This window comes from Eptesicus fuscus, chromosome 16 (assembly GCF_027574615.1).
Source record: "Eptesicus fuscus isolate TK198812 chromosome 16, DD_ASM_mEF_20220401, whole genome shotgun sequence".
Classification (NCBI taxonomy): Eukaryota; Metazoa; Chordata; class Mammalia; order Chiroptera; family Vespertilionidae; genus Eptesicus; species Eptesicus fuscus.
Window position 1 is genome coordinate 15,695,617 of NC_072488.1, and position 8,296 is coordinate 15,703,912.

The following is an 8,296-nucleotide window of genomic DNA, read 5'->3' on the forward strand; positions in this document are numbered from 1 at the left end:
TATTTTAATGAAAGTTATACTTCATAAAAGTATCTATGATTAGAATCACCGGAGCCTAGCACAGGGCCATGCATGTAATAAGTTGTGAGGAATTTACGGTTAAAGGCCTGGCTCTAAAGCTGACTTGTGGCTCACTCGCCATGTGATTTTCAGCAAGGAACACAGCCTCTCTGCGTCTCGATTTTGTCCCCTATAAAATGAAACCAATAATACCCGCTGGTAGAGATGCTGCACGGGTTACACACAGAGCACACGAGTGCCTGCCCTGTCACAGGCGCTCCGTCCAGGGTCAGCGCCTTACCTGCTCACCCAGGAACCAGGCTCTGAGATGGGGAGTGCTCACAGGATCAACACCTGGGAACTAAGAGACTCAAGATTGGACAGAGGCAGGAGCTGAAATACAATGCCGTTGCAACACACGGCCGCGGACGATCCTGCAGGGAGCTAATTTAGAGTTGTCAGGCCTTGGTATCCCTGTACCAGCCACTCTCTGGGCGCTGCTGTTGGGGTCAGGGTGTAACCTTGGGTAGGGTGGATCCCGTTAGCCAGGGGCAAGGCCTGAGGACCGACTCAGCTGGGAGCCTTCAGTAGCAACCCTCCCTGCAGCCGGGGGACGGGTGCCTTGGATGGGGGGTGTAGGCAGCGCATCACGGCCTCTACTGTAGCCACTGTCGTTATTATGGCTCCAAGGACGGGGGACATCAGAAGGGGAGACAATCGCAGGTTTGCCCGCCTCCCCACATGTTCACCACATTAAGTGAGTGGCTTGGTAACTCCAGGAAAAAGCTGTTTTCTTTCTGCTGACATCTTTTGGAAGAGCTCATTTGGGAGAGAGAAAAAAGCAATGGGCCCTCTCTTCCTTAAAGTGCAGAAGGGACTCTCCTAAAATCCTCCCGGCCAGCCCTGCGAAGACCCGCGTCTTGTCCGACCTGCCCTTGTCCGACCTGCCCTTGTCCGACCTGCCCTACGTAAGGCTTGCCTTGAAGTGAGGTTTAGAGGCAGACGTCTAACGACTTTTCCAGAAGTCCCTGCTTGGCCCGCCAAGGACGAGTTGGTATCAGTGGTAGTGCACAGTGACTGCGTTTGGTTAGGAGTGGCCGGAGGCCTCGGGGAGCCTGACGCTGAGCTAAGGCCCACGGGGGCTCCCAAGAAGAGACTGAGTCTGCAGCGGGGAAGATTCCGTGCTGCGCCTTCTGTCTCCGCACAGCGGCTGTGGGGTGGAATGAACGATGGCCTTTCGGAAGCCCCCACCTGAGTAGCACCTTGGGGTCCCGAGGACTCGGTGGATGAGGATTAAGATCTGATGGTTCCTATCGCACCTTGATTAGTCTGCGGGCCTCACGGTAGCCCGGCCGCTTTAAGGGAAAGCTCCTTTAGTTAAGGTAAAGCACAGACGTTCGGTGCAGCATCATGAGTTGGGGTGAAAACTGGAATACGTTTCCCTGATTTGTTTAGTCTCTTTGGAGCAAATTTCTTTGGCTCGGCCTCCAAGTCCCTCAGGGGACATAAATGGCACACGTCACCCCCTCGTCTGCTCGCTCCAGGGAAAGGTCTGCGGGCGAGCCAGGCCTGCTTTCCCGTTGTGTCCCCGGAGGGCCTTGCACAGATAGAGCTGGTGATGAATAAAGGCTGGAGACTGAATGGACCTTTATGAACGGTGCCAGAAAGGGAAGATATGAGCTAATCAGCAGCGATGAGCACCGCAAATTAGCCCTGTTAGAGGCAGCAGGATTTTGATGGTTACATCAGAGATCTGGGTTCGTTCCTGGAAATTTCACTGGGCAATTGTCCTTTTTAAATCAGACTCTCTGGTGAACTCATCTAACGGGCGGCGGAACGCTCCGGGGTCTGGGAGTCAGGAGGCCTGGACTCAGATGCTTCCCCAGCGACGTGACCTCAGAGAAGTGTCCAAACCACCTTAGGCACAGTTTCCGCAACAGTTAAGGTGGTTGATCCAACATTACCTCTCACAGGGCTTGTTTCACAGGTCAGATGAGCTAATGGCTGAGCAGTGTCGAGCTCACCCCAGGTGTTTAGTAAATGGTGGCTGTGATGATCATTACCAAGGTAACCACATCATGTCATCCAAATCAAGGTACTTGGGCAGGGAACAGGAGGCTTACAAACCGTTAGAATGATATTTTTTCTGAAAGATTTATTTATTGACCAACAAGTTGGTTTCTTATTTTGGTGGACCTATAAAATGGTTCTATTCAGGAACTATTTTCAAATAAAAAAACTATTCTTTTGAAGATATAGAAGAACATATACTGTGCACATTAAAGCAAATTCGGTAATATTCATTGTGTTGATGATCTGAATGTTAAAAAAATTTAAGAAGAATGCAATTTTTGATACATACAGGGTGGGGCAAAAGTAGGTTTATAGCTGTTCATATGGGAAATAATACAATAAGTAATAACTAATAATATAAGAATAAACTGTGTTTTGCATACTTACAACCGTACACCTACTTTTGCCCCACCCTGTATTTATTGTAACAGAATCAAGTTTCTTAGACTATCAGTCATAGTATTTTATGTAGAATGTATTTCTCAATAGTTTTATTATTTTTACGTTTTTCCACAAAATCGTCTGCATTTCAAGCTTCATAAATTTGAAATTGCTGATATTTTCATTGACTTCTCTATAGACCACGCTATATTTAATTGAGAAAATTCTCTCTACAGGTATTAAAGTATTTGGTAAGCTGAGCGCAATTCTGTTAAATTAAGACTATTCTCAATTCTAATTTTTAAAAACATTGAAATGTGTAAATAATTCAGTCTAAGTCGTTCCCAGGAAATTCTGGCCTTCATTCAGACTACCTTTCTTGGACAAATATTTTTATGATAACTTGTCAAATAAGTTGTCTCTATTTATGATTCTTTTGAATGGTTCCCCAAATTTAGACGATTCAACATTGTAGGTCTTCTCAGTTACATCCTATTCTGGGACAGAATCTAAATTTATCTAAATAAAAATAGGAACTCCATCAAAATATTCTTCTCAGAGGTTGAGGTCATCCCGGGCGCAATTATAGAATTTCAGAATTAAATCCTGTACTCATTAAAGCACTCATTGAGCCCCTTCCCACCCCGCCCCTTTGCAGGATACATTTCAGTGGCTCCTGTTCGCAGAGTCAGCTCCACGGGCTTGTGCCATCGCTCTGAGCCTCCCCACGTGGTTTAGTGCCCTGCTGCTGCCATCTTTAAATTCTTCAGTTTCAAACAAGGGATTGTGTTTTCATTTCTCACTGAGCCCCACAAATTAGGAAGCTGGTCCTGCCTGTTTGTCTGCTTGGTTTTCAGTGATTGTCATTTTCTAAAAGCTTCAAGCTCAAAAGCTGACTTTGAAAAAATTCATTTACTCAGTGCATTGAAGACTTCCAAAAGATGTGGAACAAAATGCAGCTAAAATTCAGAGCATTGTAGGACACTTAGGTTGATATTAACAAAGTAGGTCATCATAAAGACTCAGACATGCTGTCAACTGGTAAGACAGGAAGGAGAATTTTGTGATCCACTTACTCCGTGTGTGTGTGTGTGTGTGTGTGTGTGTGTGTTTGTGCACCGCGCCACAGTTAAGTTTCCATTCCTGTTGGGAGACCACCAGAGCTTGTTTGGACAAAAGTACTAATTCGCTATGGCGTACTACCCAGTCCAAGTACATTTCTGCTCCACAGGTTCTTCATTGGATAACAATATTGTTTCTACCAGAATGCTGGTCATGAATATTTATCACCTCAAAACCAAAGTTCTTCCTCAATGATGAACTTTTAAACTGGATATATGAGAGCGATCAGAATAATGCCAGATGTTTCACCTTTGACAGAAGAGACTTTCCAAAGTTTTCATTGTATTCCACAAATTTGGTTTTTTAAAAAATCCACCATTATTAGAGTTACCACATTTCTCACTGGAAGCATCTGATGGCCCTGCTATAAAGCTGGGGTCATGCCCCTGTTTCCACAGGCCCACTCCTGCCGATGGGCACTCAGAGCATTTTGGGGGCGTGCCCAAGGAAACTTGAACATGAGCAAGTTGGTTTAGAAGAACGGTCATTGCATCTAAATGAAAAATGAAGCCTCGCAGAGTGACACGAAAACATACCTAGTGCAGCTGTTTGTGTTCATTCATCACTTTTGAGTGTGGTTTACTTCAAGTAACAACTAACTTTTGAAGTAATTCTGTTGTTTCTTAGCAAATTTGTGTTTCTTGGTTTTCATGGATGCTAGGCGTCAGCAAACATTTTATGCACGTGACACATTCAACTGCAACATTCATATTTTAATTTTTTCCTAAAAATGTGTTTTGATCTTTCAAGATGATTGCTGCTAAAAGGTTTATTGCAAGAGAAAAATGTTACCCAACAACACAATAAATAGTTGTTGTAGATAACACTGAATAGAAAGTGACAAACCACTGTGAGCAAGAATGTTCAAACTGCCATCTGCACCCTCTCTGACCGGCTGCTCAGCTTCCGTTGCCTGCACACATTTCACCTGCACCAGCCTTTCTCACACTTCCCACTGATCCTGCTGCCGTGTGGCCACGACCCCCCAGCCTCAGCAGGGACGAGGGAGAGGTGGCGGGCAGCGAGCTCTCTCACGACCACTGAGTCCCGAGGAACTGGCGGCTGGGCACTCGATATTTTTCCTGCTGCCCATCAAATGGGGAGTTAGTTGTGCCTCATCGGGGAACAGCTGGGGAAAGGAAGAAGGGCATTGCTGGGTATCCTTTGGATTTTATCAGGAGGAAAAACTGTGAACTCAGTTTATGCACTTGTCTCATCCCTTCTGTTCAAGACTGGAGGAGGCTGGGAATGTCAGGTGGAGGCCTGTTAATCCCAACCCAGTGTGTGTAACGCCACTATGATGACTAGTGTTCTGTTTTGTTTTTAATACTCTGCGAGTAACTTTTCTACCTGTTGGTTTTTTAAGCCTCACTGAGGATATGTTTTGTATTGATTTCAGAGAGAGAGAAAGGGGGAGAGAGAGAAACATTGATGTGAGAGAGAAACATCAATCAGTTGCCTCCCTAATGCTCCCCAACTGGGTATGTGCCCTGACTGGGAACGGAACCCAAAACCTTTTGGTATAAGGGATGATTCTCCAGCTGACTGAGCCACCCCACTAGGGCTGTTTTCCTTCCTTCCTTCCTCCCTCCTTCCCTTCCTTCCCTTCCTTTCCTTCCTTCCTTCCTTCCTTCCTTCCTTCCTTCCTTCCTTCCTTCCTTCCTTCCTTCCTTCAATCGAGCATCTGGTATGTGTTAAACGACCCAAGACTGTTCTGGAAAAACCTGGAGTATAGCCACACTTATCAGTCATTGCTTTGGTTATCCTATGACTTCCTGATGAAATAGAATATTGTACTAATTTTAGAACAACTTCTACATAATAAAAACGACCTATCATTTCGATGTGAAGGAACGAGTCAAGTCGGTACCCGGGACAACATGCAGCCGAGAGATGAATGGCAGCTCAGCGGGCTCAGGTGTGCATCCCAGTCAGCTCTCCTGGAGGCCGGAGGCCGGGGACCATCTGGTCCCTCCTCGCTGCCTGGAGCGATGCGCACTGAACTGCAAGCCGAGTTCTCAAGGGGAAAGGAAACACTGGGTAATTAATCTTACTCTGGGCCTCCATAAGTGTGGGCCCGCAGCACGGAAACCCTTTAACTGTGCCCCAAGGGAAGTTCTGGAGAGACCACTTCTTTTGTTTGTGTTGGGAGGAGACAGCCTTCTACACGTGCAAAGGTATAGTGGGTTTTGACCAGCTTATCCAAGTTGCGTAAACCTCATTGTCTGAGGCTTCATCACCTGTAAAGTGGCCCTCCCCGCGCAGGCTGCCAACACATGTGGGTCAGAACAGCTGGGAGCAATTTTCAGTTGGAAAAATAACTTATGTGGAAAAGCAGCATAAACTTTCATCATATACCGGCTGGTTGTAAACGCAGGCCACGTCGGGGAGAAAGGCGAACGGCTTATTTTTCTACGGGGCCGCAGTCGTCAGCTATTCTGGGGCACACGCGGCTCCCTCGTCCCGGGAACAGGTCATCACCATAAAACGAACCGGATCGCCCTCTTTCCTTCCTGGAGTCCTTTACTCGTGGATCGGGGGCAACGCATGCTACAAGTTTCACAAAACTCGACTGCAGCTTTGTGAGGGCCTTTCCCCCCCCGCAACCCGATCTCCACCCTGTGCTGGTAGAGAAAGCTTAGCAAAGGCAACGGTAGGACCCACCACGGGGAAAGCTGGTTTCTTAAAATATAAAACCATGCCATGCGGACTCGGATGAGCAGGTGACCGTGACGGGGGGTGTCCGAAACAGGAGGAAACGACGGATGTGTCCTGCCCAGAGCAGAGCAAAGCCATATTGTAAATTCGGAATTGCTTAGGGTTTTTGTCCCCAGATGCCCTGCTCTCCTCCTGGCGCAGGGAGCAGGACATGCGTGGGCCTCCATCCACAGAGGGTTTGAGAACTGGAACGCACACGGTCCTCGCGAGTGCCGCCGGGGCCTGCATCGTGTCAGCTCTGCTTGCTGTTGGCCCAAAAGGCAGGATAAAAGGCTCGTTTTCCCACAATTCCATGGTGCACCCATTCCTTGTTTTCTGAAACCTCCTTTTTTAAAAAAAATTGGTAGTAAAACATACATAACATAAAATTGACCGTTTTAATCATTTTCAAATGCACAGTTCAGTGGCATTCAGCACATTCACAATGTGGTGTAACCATCACCGCTGGCTATTTCCAGAACTTGAGTTCTATTTTTCTAAGCTTCTCGGAGATGCAACACTTGAGCAGAAAAGAGAAAATGCGCGGTTTTGCTTTAAAGCGAGATGAATAAGCAATTGCTTGTTTGCTTTGTTCCTGCCTGGGAATGAAGACAATTACTGAGACAGCTCTCCTTAGGGATGTTTGCATCTGTCAACAGACTGTGCTTAACCCTTTTCTGAACTCCGCTTTTATCTTAGGACGGTTGTAAACCAGGGGAAGGCTACAAAAACCCCTAAGTGCTCTGAAAAGAAATGTCAGCTGGACCGTCCGGCTGGCCTGGGAGCTGAGGAGAACTTGATGATGTCATGCACGGAAGCAGGGAAAGGTAGCCACGCCCCGCCAAGGTGAGATAGGACTGCGTGTTCATTAAGTTGGGGGACAAGGCGAGTTCAGTTTCCAAACTTCTGCAATTCAAGTTGTGTATGGGTGTGATTTAAAACGAAGATGCTTGTAAAATAAAGTCTCGGAATACGCGTGCATTAAAGGAAATTCACACAACATAGACCCGAGTAACCTGAGACCTGCAGTCTCCGGAGACCTGTGATCTTCAGGTCTAGTCCCTTTGATGCTTACAGAGCATTTATCTCTTCTAATCGCCCATGCTCATGTCCCACGCAGGCTCCCTCACCTGCCACAGCCCCTGTGGAGGTAGCAGGGAAGCCCTGTTGAAGTCCTGCTTGGAGTATTTATGGTCTATTTCTGAACATATCTCTTCTGTTTTGAAATCATGGTGGCAAAAAGCTCACAATTGATAAGGTTTAATTGGAAAAATGGAAATGGGACTATGAGTTTAGCTTAACAACTTATTTCATGCATCAAATAGAGATATCCATCATTATGATTATATTTAACAGAAAGATGGCAGTATGCTAGCATTTGTTCAATCATTATCACTACTATATGGGGGTTGGTTTTATTATTCTCTGTACTTTTTCTGGATCCACTACGACAAAGATAAATAAGTACAACTTACAGGAATGAACAAAGCAGGGGACACTCTCCCCCTGGGGTAGGCCAAGGAAATGTCAACCCCACGTTAATTTAGAAGTGGCCGGGCTTCCTAGAATAAAGTGGCTTCAAAACTCCCAAGCAGTCTTGTCTGCACATCTTTTGAAAAAGGCTTAATTGTTGCCTCCAGCCCCCAGGACGATCTCATCGCTTTGCTCCAGGGACGCTACAGTTTACATGAAAGAACATTTTCAACAAGTCCTAAGGATCGTGCCCATGGTGGCTGCTTGGGAAACTATGGTGAGTGAATTCAGAAAATGGATTGTCCTGATTCTTTCTGAGCTCTGAGACTTTGGACAAAGTAATGAATACCCCTTGGTAATGAACATGCCTTGTTTATTTTTAGTCCCTTTGAATGCAATCAAGGAAAGGAAAGAAGCGCTCAGGAGGCCCCAAAGGCACTTTGGCACTCACCAAAGCAGCCGGACCCTGAATGACGCAGTGGGGGTCTAGGGCTAAGTCCTGTTTTTGTGTTGTTCAGTAACACTAGGAGACTGCGCTTTTAGTTCAAAG